The 16,473-nt window shown below is 41.7% G+C and overlaps 1 protein-coding gene across 1 annotated transcript in view; it reads left to right on the top strand.

Moving 5' to 3' along the window:
- Positions 1–16,473, top strand: part of pcdh1a (protocadherin 1a) — a 75,951-nt gene that overhangs the window by 38,081 nt on the left and 21,397 nt on the right. The window lies entirely within an intron of this gene.

Below are 16,473 nucleotides of genomic sequence, written 5' to 3'. Positions count from 1 at the left end.
CAGTAGGCTACCCATAACGCAAACACACATACAGACACACTCTCTCTCTCACACACACACACACATACACAACCTCTTTTCAGTTTTTTTGCCATATCATTCAAAATCATGAAACAATCTGCTAAGTGCCTTTAGGTTACTACTTTAGGCGAGGGGAAGTATTGTGGAAGAGTGCTTCATCTATCTTTGGTGCCAAAGAAGCTCATTCGTAAATCACTTGCTCTCTCTAATATAAGATTAGATCATATAAGACACCACACCATGTTGTAGATAACAGCACGGTGTGGATTGTATGGGAATAGCACACGTATATCGGGCATTGAATTGCATATCCTTTAGAGCTGCTTTGGTGGTTTGTAATAATACACGGTTTTGTGAAAACAAATGGAGACTACAGGGAACAGTGTGTTTATTAATTTGATGCTGGAAGCATCAATAAAAATTGCAGTTTGTTGCTAGCATTAAGGGAGGGATACTACAACTAATACTTCCTTCGTGGTTGAGTATAATTACAGAGAAGTCAGAGATTCCTGTCTACTAATTTATGTGAAGACTAAAGCTTGGATCTCTAAAGTCAAGCTCAAATCAATATCCCACTGAAAGCACAGTACAATCAAATGGAGATCAATCGAGATCATATGCAGGACTGCGTTGTGAGGTTGCAGGCCTCTCATGGTAATTTACAAATCACTTTATGCCAAACTTGTACTAATGAATATCCATTTTATTAGACCGCGATCCAATAAGCCTCCTGCTCTCTTCCTGCACGGAGGATTCATCGATGTAGTAGTATGACTGCCCCCTGGTACAAAAACTGACGGCTGGAAATGCGTGGTTATAAATATCAGCTGATGTCAGAAGAATATGGAATTCTCATAAAACAAAGAGTTTGTTGATCGGGGCTTGCGGTTACTATTGTTGCATCCCCCCCCCCCCGAGCCTCCAAAGCCCCGGCACTGTCATCTTATTGTAGAGATGGCTTTCTAACATGACATTATACAAGCGTACAAAAAGCAAAAGGTAATACGTAAGTGAATCTATTTTGGCAGCATGTTCTGTAACCACCCAAACAGACTTCATAGGGAATAAAGAAAAGTGGGGAAGCTGGAGGGGGAGGCAGACGGCAAGGAATCATGGGCTGTCAGAACCGTGTCTGTCTAAGCTTCAGGAATCCAGGAAGCTAATGCTGTTTGATGTATTAACCATGATGGAGGGGGCAGCATCTCTGTGTTCATGGGCAAGTCCTGCAAGGATTTGGGTACATTTTGTGTGTGCATGTGTGTGTGTTTGTGTGTGTGTGTGTTTGTGTGTGGGTACAGTCACATTATGGGGACTTCCTTGTGGCGAATCGTTTAATTTTAAGGAGACTTGTTTTCAGGTAAGCAAAAGGTTTATGGTTCTGCAAGTAGTAGTCACAATTAACGCTAGATTTATGCTCCAGGAAATGTCCTCTGAAGTCAGGGAAGACACAACTCTGTGTGTGTGTGTGTGTGTGTGTGTGTGTGTGTGTGTGTGTGTGCGTCCGTTCTCATTGACGAGTGGAAGAGCAGGGAGAATTGATGTTGTTTGATGTATTAATCATGCATATGTGGGATTGAGTGGAGCTGTGATGGGCTGCTTGGGCACTGATTCTATCTGCAATCAGAGGCTCATTGGAGTCCCTTTGTGTAAATCCTTAACATTGTTTAGCAGAAAACAAGAAGTCCACTCATAAAACAGTTTAATTATTACCGAGTGTGTGCGGCATCTGAGACCGAGGGGCGGGCTACTTGCATCTCGTCCGTACATAAAGCACATGAGAAGCATCGTCTGCCACAGGCAAGTTTTGTTTTTTACGATTTTAGAGACAAAACGGGGAGACGGGGGGGTGTTTTCAAACGGCATCACTGCGTGTGTGTTCGTCAATAATTCAGAGGACAAAGGTAAGACACTGATGTACCGTGCACTCTGATGATTTATCATCCTCTTGTCCACCCTCGTGATATTTCATAGATATCAGCTGGGGGCAGATGAATAACTGCATCCGTTTAGACAGCCCATTTATAAATGTGCGCAGTTAATTAGTTGTGCTTATTCTGTGCTCATTCAACCATCCATATCCAGGTACCAGCCGCCGCTCTGAAAGTTACCAAGGCGCAGGGAAATTGTTTGCCTTTCTTCCAATTCACTTTGCCCACCTTTGCTATTGAAACCTTGTCCAAGAGGCACTCCTACTGTCTACAATTTAATCCATGTTGCCCTTGGATTACAAATGTATTTCATTTGACACTTTAATTCACTGCCGAGCTCTCGTTCGGTTGCCAGGCAACTCTGTTAAGGTGCACACAAAGGATCATTATAGATTTCTTGGATGCAACTTTTAACTTCTTTAAATATATATTGTGCCACTCTGTATCCAGATAAGGCCCCCTATTTGTTGTGTTTGCCAATGGCATCCAGTATCTCTCTCCCTCATGCATTCTCTATAATATAAAGCAGTCGATTTTTTTTTTATTCAAATAAATAGGCCGCCTCGCAAAAAAAAAAAAAAAAAAAACACTCCTGCCAGTAAATTCACCGACTCTGGGCTCAAGCCTCTCTGCGGCGCTATGAAAGAATCAAGCTGAGTGCCTCTTCTTATGCATCCATCAGACATATGTTACTAACGGGAGATGACAGCATGGCCCACAGTATTTAAATGGTTCATGGTGCTTGTACTCTGATGGCTACGATATGACATGATGAGCCATAAATATGTCAGATATGACTCAAATGAGCTCTGAAAGGAGATGGCAATAGACGTTTCATACTGGATATTCTGCTTTTGGGCTCTGTCTAAAGCCCATTGTGGGGCGCTCCACCAAAAAATTGCATCATTGGACTAATCAAATCTGTCATCAATATCATACCATATCTGTGTCAACTGTGTCTACTGTGTTCCCCCCACGGTAAAACCAAAGCTGCAGAGAGACTGTGACAAACACAAATCTGCTCATATTCCCTGTGTTTTTTATAGTTGCGACGGTTTAATTAAGATTTCTTAATAACTCTCTTTTTCAGCGATATGGAATTTAAAATGCGATGCTGCAGATGTACGCACATCATGTACCTTGAAATTGTTGGTAAACAGCCACGCACTCCCCTTTGCCTGGAAATGGCCGATCAGTGTGTTGTGGCTTTATCAGCAGGGAATCTATTTTTTTTTCTTTTTTCTTCCGGATGGGAGTTGTAAGTCATCTTTTGTTTGAAGCCTGCAGGAAAGATCATTGCTCAGCTGCAGACCGCGGTAGCAGGAGGGAGGGAGCAAGGGGTAGTGGGATTCAAACGGGAGATACGACCGGAGGTAGGAGCGAGAGATGCGGGCGGATTACGCGCGCATGTTTGGCAAATGGGCGATGGCACGGAGGGCAGGACTCGATACTTGTGTGTGAGTTTGTTTGCACTATCATTGAGATGCAGTAGGTGGATTATAGAGCTCTCCTCGCCAAAAAAAAAAAAACAGAACACGCTAACTCTTAAAGGCTTCAAAACACAGAGCAGCTCACTCAAACAGAGTAATCTCTTCATCTGATGATTTTTGATATGTTGTTTTTCTGCCTCGTTTCACTGCGCCGGGCTCTCCTCAATCCCCGGGTCTGCAGAAAGATCAATGTCGAGAACACATCTTGCCTCGGCGGTGGCTGGGCACTTGTAGCCAGAGACGAAAAAGGTCACTGTGAATCTAATTAAGCATGATTTTTTTTTTTTCAGTTCCTTGATAAGATGGAGGAGCATGAGAGCTCCCCATCCACTTGCAGCCACTGGATTACTTTGGGCGCAACAATGAGATGCAAACACATTTCTGAAATTGCTTAGCTCTCGGGAATCTATTGGCAATCGGTACATCTCGGACGCGGGGTAACAAATCGAGACAAGCAAGACCGTGAAAGATGCTATTAATAGCAAGCGCACACATGAGCACGCACACTGAAACACAGGATTGCACGCTCTCATGCACACACTAGAGGACAGCCAGAAAAGAAAAAAAAAAGTTTTAAGTAGGGTTGAAGGCTTTTTCATCCCTCTCCCCAATCCAATTATGCTCCAGTTCAAACAAATGGAAGTATATGCATGCTTCTCAGCCAGATGCTGCAGCAATAGAGATATTAACTCTGAAGATGGGAAGTTTGAGAGGCAATAAGGTACCCAGCAGGGAGTGGATATTGAGGATTAATTTCTCTCATGTCTGATTCTTTACTTCCCCCATCCACCCATCTTCCTCTGTGTCTATCTCTCCCTTCTGGTGTTATTAACTCCTGATACGTCTTTCAGGGAGACAGTTTGGAAGACGCTTATGTTACAGTATATCATAAGAAGCGGAGAATGAAAATGCATTGAAGACGCGAGCTGACAATCTGCAATGGATATACACTTCATGGAGTATCAGAGCATCTGAGTGGGTACTTGACAAAAACCTTGCTCAATTGAGCTTACCCTTCTTTGCTGACATGACTACACTGACAGAGTGTATACTGGCCCACAGACAGCTATTAAGGTGTGGTGACTGTGCAACTTCTGCTCTGGGCTTAAAAACACTAAATATTGATTGGTTTTCACAGATCTCGAAGCAGCTGCATCTTGCAAGCAAGAACAAGTAGAGACTGTATTGTAAACTCCTTGTGAGACAAGGCTCACAATTGATACCAAAAAGTATTTTAGGGCAAAAAAAACCCTCTATTTATTTCAGAGACGAGTGTGTTGTGGGACCTGTCTCGCCCCACCATCAGCATTGTTTGAAATCGCACCATTGACTTTATTCTTTTTCATGCATTTCCTTTTAAATTTGTTCTGCCTTTAAACTGCGCTCGCATTTAATTCAGTTTTGTTTAGCGCCGCGGCTCTCGGTGATTGAATTGGAAACTTGCCCTCGGGACTTTATTGAGATATGAAAAAAAAATACATAGCTGCAGTTGACCATTAGTGGGCTTTGAACCCATACGCCAAACATACACAGATATATCGCAATTTGCAAAGCTGCCAAAGCGTCTGCTCGGCAGATGTGATCTCACTAACTTTGGGGCCCATTCCAGACATTTATGTAAAAATTTGGTTTCCGTTGCTTTTGGCATAGAACATTAGGGCCTCTCAACCCCAAGCCTGAATTCTGGCAGAGGTTGAGAGTGTTGGATCATTTTGGGTATTTTTTTTTTACCTGCAGCACAGTATCAGAGGTCTGATTCATGTAAATTATATGTCATAGTTGTGGTAAAGGTTGCCTGCTATCATAGCATATTAACGCAGCTCCTCCTGCTGTAACCAGTGTGTTCTCTCTACCCACCAGTGAAGCACTCACTGTCTCTCACCAGATGAACTTCACCAAAGAGGGAGTGTTTGTAGGATGTTCTCGTTTCAGAGGTGCCAAGTCACAAAGTGCAAATATATGCCACCTAAAATATCCTGCCGCGGTCGGATGTATCAGTTTATAAGCTGAAGCCAAATCTCTGCAAGTGTTAGAATAACTGTCACTATGTTTTTATGTGATCAAGAGTTACAGTGGGAGGCAATGAGCTTTAAAAACATACATATAAGCATAACTGCAGTGGTTCCCTTGTGCAAGCAGTTTGCATGTTGCTGTATATAATAGGTGATGGTGAATACGATATTGTATGCAATATATATGAAAGTTAAACAAGATTGAAAAATGAAAGACACTTCTAGTTCCCTTGAGCTGCTTCTCACTTACCCTGCATCCTCCTGGCCCGTGTCCAAGATGCAAAATAGTCACTCTAACTAACAACACTTTTCTTCCAAGTGTAACCGTTGTTGTGGTTGCTTGGAAAAAATCCGGCTGAAAATGTTCTTTGGGCTCCGAGGGAGTGTTAATGTCAGGGCAGAGGATTAGGCAAAAGAATTTTCACAGAAAAGAGTTTTCACAGTTTAATCACTCAAAGAGAAAAATATGAAACTTGCAATGGGAACGGGTCAGCCTGAACTTGGACCCTTTTACTGTGGAGAAAATGAAACGTATAAAAAAAGATTAAAATGCAACAGTATTTCAATAATTACCGAGAAGATATTTAAGCTCAAATAACGATTTAAAGCTTGATGCTAAATGGATAAAAATGGTCGAATTAAACAGGTATTCAACCAACTGTCACTCTCCGGCTGTTTTCACTTTTTTATTTGGGAGTCTTCACCCTTCTTTTGTACCAAACCCCTTCTTTTTCTACCAAAAAGTGGTATCGTCCCCTATATTCTATCCTCCATTTCTTTTTTCTCTGCTTCTTGTTCGGTACCCTGGTTTCTTCCCAGAGTGCCACTCTGCTTGCAAACCCCAAACTCCAAAAATCGTGTTCATCCTTTAAGGTTTCTCTTTTGGTCCTGTGAGCTCACTCATATTAGCATATTTAGTCCCCTCAGCTTAAGACAATGAGAGTGTCTGTAGAGACACAACTATCTAAACCCTAAACCAATCAAAGTTTTAATCCTGTGCCCTTCCCAATTAAATTCTACCACTGATCCTTTCTCTGGCTTCTCTAAAGCTCATCCCCCCCTCTCCAAATTTCTCTTGACACCAAAGAAAATTACTTGGTGTTTTTCCCCGTTCCATCATCTTGTTTCATTATTTTAGAAAAATGCTAATTTGCTACAAGTGTAACGACTGATGTGCGTGCTTCTTTCAATCAGCTGTGTGGGGAAAGTTGGGGTTCCCAGTAAAGTTAGACTACAAAAGATTATTAAGACCATGTTTAAGAAAATAATTTTAAAAATTGTAAAATGAAAAAATAAAGGACCTAATATTATGAGAAATGTTAAAATATTACGATTTAAAGAATTAAGTCTTATTTTTACAAGAATGAAGTCCTGATATTATAAAAATAAAAAAAAATAAAAACGTTTCTTTAGGAAATAAGCAGCAAGGAGAACCTCTGGTCATTGTTTTCTCAACTAAAGCCAAACATTTCTTCCTCCACAAAAGAGACAACCTCCTTCAACTCTGTGTGGTTCTTTCTTCAGAATAGACAGTTTCTTATCTTTTCAAAATCCTGATGCTAGCGATAGTCTAATGCGCTGCTGATGCGCCGACATGTTTAGCACATTATTGTTTAAACCAATACTAAAGAACAACAAGATGCTCATTCCTCATTCAGACGCAGGCGACAGGCTGATCTTCTGATGTGCCCCCTATAAATTATGATTTTATTCTCATAATCTCCCCCCAAAAATATCATCAGCATGATTTACGACAGCAAAGGAGAGGGAGCGGTGGATCAGATGTGGACAGTGTGTGTTTGCCAGATTTGCCGATCACCAGGGCTAGAAAGGGAAAACATTTATAATGTTAGATGGAACAAACTTCTATTAGTGTCTGCTAAAATTAATTGAGAGGAGACCGAGCCACATGTAGTTGGAATGTTTCCTGCTTATTCCCTGTAATTAACCAATTATCATCATGTCACCAATTATCATCTGTTCCTATCAATCTGATCAATCATCTCTGACTTGATATATCTTCTTGACATCCTTTCAAATTCAAGGAAAGTATGTTTTTTAAATTAATAAATTCATTGTAATTCAACTGAGGGTCATCGTACAACAATTATTTGATCATTAAATATTGAGCAAGCCAGTTGTGGAGCTTACAAAATGTATTATTGTGTCAGGTACATTAAGCTGTGGCTTTGTAACACCAGTCAAGTCATGTTTTTTTTTCCCGTTAATGTGGTTTAGGGTTTTGTCTATTTCCCTGTCCTTGCGTGCTTTCACTAACCGAAGCCATTAAAATAACACAGAAAAGACTTCAACAATTTATGCAGCGTAGACACAACTCTCCACTGCCTGCGTCAGAACGAGTGAAGTCATGGCATGCCAGAGTATTACCAAACTGGTGCAGGCAGCGGGGACACACAAATACCCACCTTTCACAATAAGAGCTGTGCAGATCCAAGATTGCTTTTTCGGACTTTTGATTTATATTTTTTGTTGTTGTGTGTTAGCCGCGCTTTCCACTCTCATCAGACGCTAAATGAGTGCAGCTTAGGTCAAACCAGTTGGGCGGGAGGTGTGTGTGTGTGTGGCACCTGTGGGAGGGGCACAGTTGGATGATGCCCCGCAGCTAACAGCGGACCAGAAGCAGTTTCATATACTCTCTTGTAATGAAAAAAAGAAAAAAAGAAAGACATCAATAGCTCATTGCGGGACAGAGGGGCTGACGGAGAGATTTTTGTCAGAGGGTGATACATTCACACCAGCACTCCCACATCCTGTCTTATGGAATGGCGTGAACGGTCAGATTTGTCATTAGATGTGGCAGCTATATTCACACATGGCGGGTCCTGCTGCAGTAATACTTGGTTTTACTGTGACAACGTATTTCCGGGGCCTGTGCTCCCGGTGAAATGAAAGTCCCCGCGCAGGAAAACTCCACAATGTGCGGCAACGCAGACGGTGAAGAATGCAAATCCATTCTCGCCCATCAAGACCATTAAGGGCTGTGTGATTGTTTTTATCATCCTCTTGCTCCAGCCTCTTTCTCTCTCTCTCTCTCGCTCTCTCCATTAGCAGAACGTGAACAAAAGGGACTCCTGGTCTTTATCCACCCCGCTCGCCCCCCACCACCCCTCCCCTGTCTGATCACTTCATCCTCCACCCAAACCCATGCTGACTCCTCTGCACTCTCTCCCCCTCCCCGCCTCTCGCTTATGTTCTTCCCTCCCCCTCTCCAGCGTGTCCCCTAGTTTTCTGGTAGCTTTGTCTCTTTGATAATCCAAGACTCTTTGAAGACTCCAATTCCACGCTGCTTGCCTTGGAGCTATTGCACCTACAAAAACAACTGTGTGTGTGGGTGTGGATGTGGGTGTGTGTGTTTGTGTGCGCGTGGGGAGAGAGATACCGAGAGAGCGAGAGAGCAGGAGATGGGATAAGAATGGAGGACATAATAGAGGAATGGAAAATAAAAATCAGTTCCATATGCATTTCCTTTGCGACTGCCTCAGTCCGTATGGTTTTATGCTTGCTGCATACACTGAGAGGTGCACTCCTTCATTGTCATATTTGTTGGTGCAGCTCATTTTTTCTGTGCCTTCAGAGGCAGCAGTTCATTGATTCCTGCATACACGCCCAAAATGCCAGAGACAGGATGTACTTGCAAGCGCTGTAACTAAATGGAAATTCTAGGTCCCAGACTGGGGGAATTCTCGGGGCTGTCGAAGATGCTCATTTTGTAACTAACGCTGCAATTTAAAAAGCAGATGATGGATATACTATAGATTTACCATCTGCCGTACACTGGTGTGGCAGGTTGAACATAGCGATCGACACTTTGTCCTGTTGGATTTCAATGAAAAAAGATTTTTCTCTCTGCTTCTGTCACACACTGCGGTGAAGTAATTAGAGGAAATTAGTTGGCTGTACTTAAAATGCCACCGTGATCAAAAAAATCATTACTAAAACATTTTTCTTCCATCTGCTTCCCCTCCACTTTGTATCACCGTCTCCTCCTCTTACCTTTCAGCGTGTCTAGCCGACTCTCTCTATTTTGCCCCCAGTGTTTCAGTCTCAATCTTTAGTCGCTCTTCTTCCATCTTGGTCTCGAGCCCTCCCTCCCCGTCTCCGTCACTCCGCCGCTCTTTGGCAGAGGAGCTTGCCACCGGGATTTAGACGAAATTGAATTGAATTATGAAGGAATTTCTCCGCAGCACGATTGGCATCATTTCCTCCACACAATAGAACATCATTCTCATATCTCTCAGTGTGGGGGAATGAAAATAGGCCGTGCACCATTCTTTCTCTCATCCTTTTAAATTGAATTTTTCATATCACAGGGGCACTGAGACATCAGCCGTTTCCTTTAACATGGGCAGAAAACCCATTTCATAATATCTGAGAGACACATAACGGTGATTCAATAGGAAAAAGTCTGGCTTCCAGCTCCAGTGCACAAACGATATACCTCAGCTCAAAGATTGATAAACAGGGCCACATAGGATTCCTTCTGCTTTGAAAGTTGGGGGCACTCCCACAGAGTAGTGTGGCTCCCCAACCGGTGAAAAACACTCCCTCGTAAACTAAATAAAAAGCAGCTCGGGTTTGATGCCTTCGAGATTCCTTTGTCTCCCCTCATACACACTGTATCCTTCCCTTTCTGCAGCCTCACATCTCACCACTTTATAGTCATTAGAGGAAAAGATAGGCCACCCTGCCCGCACCCCTAGCTCATCCTATTTTATCCCCCATTCATGTGTCTTCTTCAAAGTTGTGACACCCAGCCGTCGTGCTTTGCTAACCCAACAGAATTTTTCTGAATATTCAGCAAGTTTCGCTCGGCCACAGTGACTCAGCTTAAACAATACCTCTGTGTAATAAAAGATTTAAGTAAAACCATTTGGCTCCAAACTAACTGTGACAAATTGCTTGTTACCCACTGGAAAACAAAATGAAATATAACTTAGATGCAGCGCGAGGGCACTTGCTGATTATTTCAGCTTTGGGAAAAATTGCATTTTAACATAACAATGAAATAGAGTGGAGATTAGTTTTAGATTAGTTTTAGAAGTAGCACATCATCTATTTTTCACCGCTCTGCACTCATCTACCACATGTCTGTATTTGTAATCAGAAGAAAATGAATAAGTGGATTGATTAAAAGGGATTATTTATTGATTAATTCATAAAACACGATGCAGTTTGACTTTGACCCAGATATATTTTAGCAAGCTGTCAGGGAAGCATAACTGGAGACGCAAACAGATTGGCAGAAATATGGAACCACAATTTTTTTTGTTTGAAGTTGAGAGGTAATAAATAATATAGTGTTCTTTAAAATTCATATCAAATAGAGGGGAGAGTAGAATAACCAATTTTATTATTATTTTTATTATTATTATTATTATAAGCAGTAGTAGTAGCCTGTACTAACTGGCTGTTGTATTCATATTATTGGAATTATAAGTATTATGAGTAGTAAAAGTATACTTGTAATAATAGAATCATCCCCTGAATTGTAATATGTGTTTATTATTATTATTATTTCCAGTAGTAGCAGTAGTAGTGGTATGAGTATTACAATTATCTTCTGAGGTATATTTTAAAAAAGTGTGCTTGGAAGCAGGAGGCAGAAATTCAAATACCAAATCTAACTCGCCTGCGACTCTACTAGGAGTCGGCTCAGAAAGTGGCAGAGGAGATGGAAAAGCTTTCCCATCTGCATAAGTACCAGCAGCCGTGTGCACTGGCAATCAGTGAGGCTTGGCTTGATGACAGGGCACCTGACGGCAGAGTGGTGTCAGGTAGCCCCGAGGCTTTCACAATGGACCGGGGGGAAGTCTGGCTGCTGCGGGAGGCGTAGCACGGGGCTTCGCTGTCCCATCAGGAGTCAGCGGTGCAAATCAGCAGAGGCAACAGAGATGCTCCACAGTCACCGAAACGCTCTGCCCCTTGTTGCTTCTGCACAGCTATCCGCCCCGGGAACCCCTCTTTGTTCCTTCATTCAAGCTTGAGGCAAATGCATTATTTTCTGATTTCAAATCCAATCTTTAGGACAGACTGTCCACGCCGTTATCCGAAAGTGATTAGATATAACCGTTAACAATAACCCATCTGTGTCAGTTGCTGTGGAAACGACAAATTCACATATTTTCCAATACAGACACAAAGCGGCGAGTCGCGGGGCCCGGGTGAATAATGGAGATGTATCCTCGTACTCTTCACACCATAGCAATATCTAGTCTGGGTGCAGAAGTCCTCCATCACAGCAGACAACATTAGTGACAGAGGTGGTTGAAACATGTTTTTCTGCAGCAGCAGCAGCAGCAGCAGCCAGCTAACGAGGCCAACAGCTCTCAGGACACGACTTTAACCAAATATGTCAGCTTCCAATTGATGTAAAGGGCAGTACGGAAGCCAATTTTTTTTTTAATCTGATATAAAATCCACCCATGAATGTTTTTTTTTTTTTTCTCCTTATTTTTAATCTGATTTTATAAATGAAATATTCACTGTGATGTCTCAGAAGGCCAAAAATCTGATAGGGCCCGTCGTTCTCTACATAACCTTAACTGCACTCTTAAGTCTCTTTTTTTCCCTCATGCCTTAAACCTAATTCACTCAGATCGTCACTTTTGATTATCTCCTTATCACTTCAACCATTTAACCAGTTGTTAGCCTTAGTTACCCTGTTGTTTCTATATCTGATTTGGCAACTCTCAAGCAGGAACTAGTAACTGCAATGCGTTTTATAACCCCCCCCCCCGCATGTGCACTGTATGCGTGCGCCTATATTTTATGTTGACTTGTAGAAATCAATTGAAGGATGAGAGGGTGAGAAGGTCCAGCTCTTATGAAGTCAAATGTCTTTTATTTTTATATTACATCAATAGCTCCGTTAATTAACAAAGACTCCCCTCATCTTACATAACAACCTCAAACGCGAGCACATCAAAAGGCTTTTAATGCGCCGTTATTTTCCTTTCCTCCTCACTGTGCCCGAGAGTGCCTAAAGAATATTGGTTTTCCGTGACGGCTTTTTAATTTCATGTTTTGTCACCTAAAAATGCAGAAGAGGCGACAGCTCTAACAGGGCGAATCTGAAGGGTATGTATGCAAGTCGCTGTGTCCACACGTAGAAGGAAGTATCTTTAACAATCAACACTTTGGCCTCTCCGTGTGCCGTTTGCTGCAAAAGTTGCCAAAGCTTCAGTGGTTTCAAAAGAAGATTTAACGGTGGTGACATGGAGCTGATTTTCCTTTATCCATGAAAAAGAAAACTCTACTTCATCCGTTTATAAAATACAAATACAGGAAATGAGATGAACTTGCTTTTGTGCAGACGGCTCATGTAATTACGATGTTGACTGGTTCAGGTACTGACCCAGGTCTTTTGAAGCATCGCAATTGCGAGTTCGCAGACGGGGGAACAAAGGCAGAGAACTCACGTTCACTGGGGGTGTACAGTACGTGTGCTATTTTTTTCGAGTGCATTATGTTCAAGGGAGTAAAAGCAGCACAATCCAAGCTCTAAGGGGACGCGGCTATTTTTAATAACTTAATGCAGTGGAGGATAGATGGTTTGCTGTTGTATAAAAAGGGGACACAATTGACCCAATTCGTATTACAGTCAACTTGATTACTTTTCATATTACACTTGACCATGAGATGCTCTTCGTACAGTGGATAGTTATTAATTTCCAAAAAGAAGACCTCCATTTCAAATCGGTAGCTGCTCTATCTGGCTTTTTTTTGTTTGTTGCCACAATCGATTGAAATATTCAGCTCTCAGCATGTGCAGCTGGAGTTGTATTTCTCTGGGAGTCCAAGAGAAAAATCAGGATTCCAAAGTGCTGCGGGAACTTTAGGTGGGCAGTGGATGATTGCAATTTTTTTCACTCTGTAAAAATGTGTCTTGCTCCCATTGTGAAGACAGAATCCGTCTGTATCTGCTTTAGCATTGCAATATTAGGCGTATAAATTAGGCCACTTTTTCCCGATCTAAATGGGGTTGTGTTCAGATGTCACCATAATTGTCCCCTCTTTCATTCCTCGCCCCGTAGTTTCTTACTCCTACCCACAATGCCCAAACAATCCCGCTCTCCCCGCCTCCAGTCTCCCAGAATCTAATCCTTCTGCTTGTCCCCTCCAGCCAAAGCGCCGTCCGTGTCTGCCTGACCAACTCCCCACTCCTCGCTCAGCTTCCCCTTTTCCGACCGTCCGTCTTGCCGCATCTCTGCAGCCCCCCAAGGCCTGGCAAAGGATTTGTGCTCCGACTAAAAGGAGAATCTATTTCCCATCTCTGCAGCCCCAGCTAGTTATCATACCCAGGAAACATGCTGACTCTCTGGAGTGATGCCTTGAGGAGAAGTTTAAGCAAGAATCCATATTTAAACAACTAAATCCGCCCCCCCCTCACATTGAAATAGTGGCGGAGTCTCAGAAGCCTGCGATCATGTGTTTAATAATGCACCATTGAAATATCCAGCCGCATGAGTCAACGGCAACTTTATTGAAACAACACGGAAGCGACTGAGCAACAACTCATAGTCTGTTTTATTTTATTTTTGATGGAGGAGTTGCTCAGAGTTTCTCTCACACTGTGACACTTGAAATCGATCAATTAGTCTGTTGTAAATCCTTGAATGAAAGATAAATGTTTAGTTATTATTTAGTATTTTCAGCGTAGCACGTAGCTGATAAACACATTCCCAATGTAACTGAGTCTAGATGCACCAATCAAAGAGCATATTGCCTAAAACAAACTCCTTCCTTTTCTCATTTTAGTGGCAACCATTGCAGAAGCTAAAGTTAATATGCAGCCCGTGTTTGTAATTGTTAATTTCAGGCAGCAGATATTGGTTTTCTTTTGTTGACTTATGGGTAACGCTCGAAGGGATGGGGTTTCTCTTTTCTAAGTCAACGTCTTTAAATCCAACTAATATGAATGGTGGAAACAGTTAAAATATCCAACATTCAAATTAAACCAAATGAGCATTCCATTTGTTCCATGTAGTGAGCGCTGCTTTATTTCCATTTACTAAAAGGTAGCAAGTATTTTCCATTAAAAATACAAATATGCTGCATGCTAAGCAGGCTCCTTCTTGTTATGCAAACAAGGATTTGTAAGTCCAAGATGCTTTCCGTTGCTTTTATTAAAACTTAAACTTAGACCTAATGTAGTGAAATTTAAACAAAAATGTGACCATGTCCAACAGGGCCTGAGCGGGATGCGCTCGTCGAACTTTGGATACAAGTTCCTTTAAATCTTAAAGTTTCTAAGAAATCCAAGACAGTATATTATTATGACTAAAGTAGAATCACAGCGGAAAGAACAAAAAAACATGAAGCCGCCCAGATCTTAAGATTTCATTATTTAGATGAAAGCCCCCCGAAAGGCATCTTTTCTGTGAAAAAACTGAAAAAACAGAAACACGACTTAGCTGATGGAAAGATGAATGGGTTTCTGGAGCCATTTTGAAGCCTATTAATGGTATTAAGACCACAGTGTTGAAAGCTCTTACCCATAGAGCTCTAACCTAAGCTCTAAAAGCACTTCTCAATATCTGGTGTGTCTGTACTAAAAGGCTGATGGTTCCAATGATTTCTGGCATGGATTTGTTTGCCAGAAAAGTGGTTGAACGGTAGAAAGCACGGACCCGCGGTATCGATCTGGGTGGGCTCGTGCAGCAGAGGCAGGGCCCCCATTCTGCTGTATCAGTGCTTTCCTGACTTTTACAAGAGGTTACTCACGTGCGGGGGTGGCGGGGGGATCGGGGGGAAGTGCAATCGCATGTGCACCGCGAGGAGTCTTCTTTCTGTTGTGGATCGGTGGTAAGTAGCCATTAGTAAACTGATCTTCGGAAGAGGAAATTTAATGGTCTCCTAACTGTATTTACAAGCCATTCAATTTGATAAAGGGTGCGATCCTGAATGATTTATCATAATGCCGCTCTGTTTCTTGGTCTTCAAGCTATCCGATTCTGGATTTCATCAGTGCTTCTATTCATTCATTTGCCCTTTCATTCTTTCATCAGATCTCATCAGTGTGCAACAGCGAAAGCAGATCCAATGATATATTCTAATGTTTGCAAAACAGCGACTGTCACAAGCCATAATTCCAGTGCTCTGTTTTTTTTGGTCCTCCTCCTCACTTCTTTCAGTTACCCTTATTTGGATCTCCTTGGGATTCCTTCTAAGTTAAATTGCATAAATATTGTCTAGCTTTCTGCTCGGTTAAACATCAAAAGCTGTGGAAAGGGGAAATATTAAAATATGGAGATAGGAAGTAGCTCAGTGGGGCAACTGATTAGTGTACCAATCATTGTCATCAGAATTCATTTTGCAGTGGCGGATTTAGGAAATTAATCTTTTGTCTGTATAATCACGGTAATAACAGCAAGAAAAGTGTTTTTTAACAACACTGGAAGACTCCCTTCGATATATGTACCTATAGTGTTTACTTCCACGTCTGCACACATGTATTTATTCATTGCCTCAGGAGATGGAAATCTGTGTATACATCTATATACAGACTCTGCCTCTATCCAAACAATGTTATTGAGGAAATTACTGAAAATAGTGGTGTTATTTTTTGCAATACATTATCTACGCCACTTCATCTGGAGCTCATGATAAGAGGGAAAATGGATAACATAAATACATGTCTTTGCATTCTATGCCGTGGATCAACACCTGCTAATTTAGTATATTAGATCATGTATCGACGTGCCAGGATTCAGATTAATGTCTTCACAAAAATACCCATTTTTGTAAAGACATTAATCTATAAACTGTGTTCATTTTGTATACAATGCATACAAATAATAAGATACAAATTAGAATCTTCTTTTCACATGCAGCACAAAATCATACAGAATATTCAAACACATGCCCCATTTTTTAGATATTTACATTGTGGTATATTAACTTTTAATTGTGTGCGTGTGTGTGGGTGTTTTGTCTCAATTTGTTCAATTTCTGCACTTCTATTATTGGAATCCATAGCCTCGCTCTGTTCATATAGTTCCA

The sequence above is a fragment of the Pleuronectes platessa genome, chromosome 15, assembly GCF_947347685.1.
Source record: "Pleuronectes platessa chromosome 15, fPlePla1.1, whole genome shotgun sequence".
Lineage (NCBI taxonomy): Eukaryota > Metazoa > Chordata > Actinopteri > Pleuronectiformes > Pleuronectidae > Pleuronectes > Pleuronectes platessa.
The sequence above is the reverse complement of the archived record's forward strand: the minus strand, read 5'-3'. Positions and strand labels throughout refer to the sequence as shown.